This window comes from Montipora capricornis, chromosome 6 (assembly GCF_036669925.1).
Source record: "Montipora capricornis isolate CH-2021 chromosome 6, ASM3666992v2, whole genome shotgun sequence".
NCBI lineage: Eukaryota > Metazoa > Cnidaria > Anthozoa > Scleractinia > Acroporidae > Montipora > Montipora capricornis.
Genome location: NC_090888.1, coordinates 30,551,360 through 30,553,965, shown reverse-complemented (window position 1 = coordinate 30,553,965; position 2,606 = coordinate 30,551,360).

The window sequence follows — 2,606 nt, the reverse complement described above, 5'->3', positions numbered from 1 at the left end:
TAATAGACTCATGGACGGGGTTTTGTTGAGAGCTAAATCAGAGGCGTAGGGAGGCTCTAAAACCCGAGCTCCACTCCAGTTACCGCCATCTTCGTGCACCAGCAAATCCGATAACAACTGAGCTTTTCGGAGATACCTAAAGCGGTAAGCATCACTGATATCAACCGTATCACTTCCAAGCTTAGGGAATTTAAGAAACGGCGACGCTTACGACTGCGACATCACCACAAAACAGTAATATTATTGGTTAAAAGAGCATAAATAATCGTGCTGCACGGTCCTCTGCATGACGACGTGAAATCACCAAATTTGAGGTTTTGACGACAACGTAAGCATGCAACAGAGATTCTTTCATTCTCTCTTTTCACTCTGATACCGCTCGTACCAATTTATTTTTAGGATACTTCGCCCATATTGTAGGACGTAAACGAGACTGAAAAATCGCGAAAGACTTATGATAGAGGCAAGTTATATTTTGAGGAGACGTTTTCGTCGACCGTCGTCGTGGTAGATCTTAAATTCCCTCTTAGCAGAGAGACTAAGAAGGGTTTCAGGCAGTTTAAGAACGATGCATGGTCACTCCGAGCGGTACCACGGCAGATTTAGGAGCACTTATCTGCGCCGCCAAAAGAGTACCGCCGCCCTGTCATGAAATTTATTTTTCCTTTCTTTTAACCTCTAACGCTTTACTATCATTTAGTTGTCGTCTTAGTGCTATTTTAGTTCGTTGGTATTTGCTGAATTGCCGAGAACTGTTTTTTTATTCCCTGGAGTATAGTATTGCCCCTCTTAGTGTTAATGAATTCCTTTTGTGTTATGTAGTCATGTAAAAATGTATGTTGTAATATGAATGAATGAATTAGTGAAGCTATATATGTGTAAAAGACGTGGGCGTTGGCGGCCAGTTGGAAAGAAGAAGATTTGAAGAAGGAACGTTCAAAGGAAAGTCGGTGGTGAAAGGTTGAAGGTGAAGAAGATATGTTTCCTATATCACTGCCAAGAGCCATTAGCAGCGGCCGCGACAAGACTTCAAAGACGAAATCTCTTTGTTGGTGGTGGCACTTATGAACTAGAATGACAGAACGGGAGTAGAAGGAGGAAGGACTGAAAAAGGATAAGAGCAGCAAAAGATTGAGCTGAAGGAGTACGGACGAGAAATAACATTCAAAGAACAAGAAGACGACTGAAGCGTGGTTTTGCCACAAGGAAAAGTTAACATAGTGGAGAGGAGCTGGTCTGAAAACTTTCAGTATAGTAAACCATATTAAATGTAAGTTAGCATAGTTATCGTTTAAGCTTAATTAAGAGAATCATACGCGTTCAAGGATTCTATATACTCATGAATTAATTCATTTTAGGATAAGCTTATGATTAGTCTTTTTCTTCCGGTTTTTCCCCTATTGTTTATACGTTAATAAAACTTTTTTAATTAGTTAGTTCATGGTAGTGTGTTGGAGGATTGAGGGAAGGGGTGAAGCATTTTTGTTTCTTTTCTTTTTCCTGTTGTTTTCCCCAAAGGAGTCCCCTCGGCTATCGTCACACGCCCCCTCATCAACAAGAAGGAGAAGGGGTGGGGAGGGATGCTGTTTGCAAAAACCATATGGTTGTGACTGATGACAAATACACATTTGCCATCCCTTACCACCTCAAATAAACTAAACAGGGGTACCTAACCCTCGAATTGTTTTGGGAGTCACTTGAACAATCTTCTTCTATTTGTGTTGTAACTACTCTTAAAGAGTACCTTGTAAGAACCAAAGCATTGAGAGTGAGCGGCCAGTCACAGTTGCTACTAAGGTATGTTAAGCCGTATAAACCCGTAAGCAGGGATACTGTTACTAGGTGGGTGCGCTGCACCATGGCATTAGCTGGCATTGATGTGACAAAATATTCAGCAAGCAGTACTAGGGCTGCGTCTGTTTCAGCAGCAAGCAGGGCTCCTGTAAATATTGATGACATTCTCCAGACTGCACGGTGGTCATCTGACAAACCTATAGCTAAGACTTCAAGTTATGCACAATCAGGTCTTATCATGTCTGTAGGATGCAACATTTACAAAAAAAGTGGCATAAATAATCAAGTGGCATGTTGTTGTTTGGAATCTGTCAGCATGGTAACGAGGTATAATTTAAAAATTAAACCAGACATACCGGTAAGTTTAAGTTTAATTGTAATTCTACCGAGTTACACGATGTTGAGAGATTACATGCCTATTTTTCCTACCCACCCCTCTGCTGTTGGGTAACAGGTACATTCAGTCTTTAAAACCTGATTGGCGCATGCGCTTGTTATCTCATGTAATCTCTCAGAATCCTGTAACTCGGTACAATTACAATCAAACTTCAACTTACAGGTAAGCCTCGTTTAATTCTTAAATTATAGGGATACAAACTACAGGAATTAACAGGATATTTAGGCCAAAACTTAATGGCATACGTCCCCCCCCCTCCCCCCTAATGGGACCTCCAATGTGGTATACCTTGTAACTTCTACGCCAAGTAACATAGATCTCGTTCTGCAAACAGCTGTAGTTGGCATCTATGCTGTATCCCAACGAGCACTGACAACAAAACTGTCTGACAACACTTAAATGAATACTTCTTTAC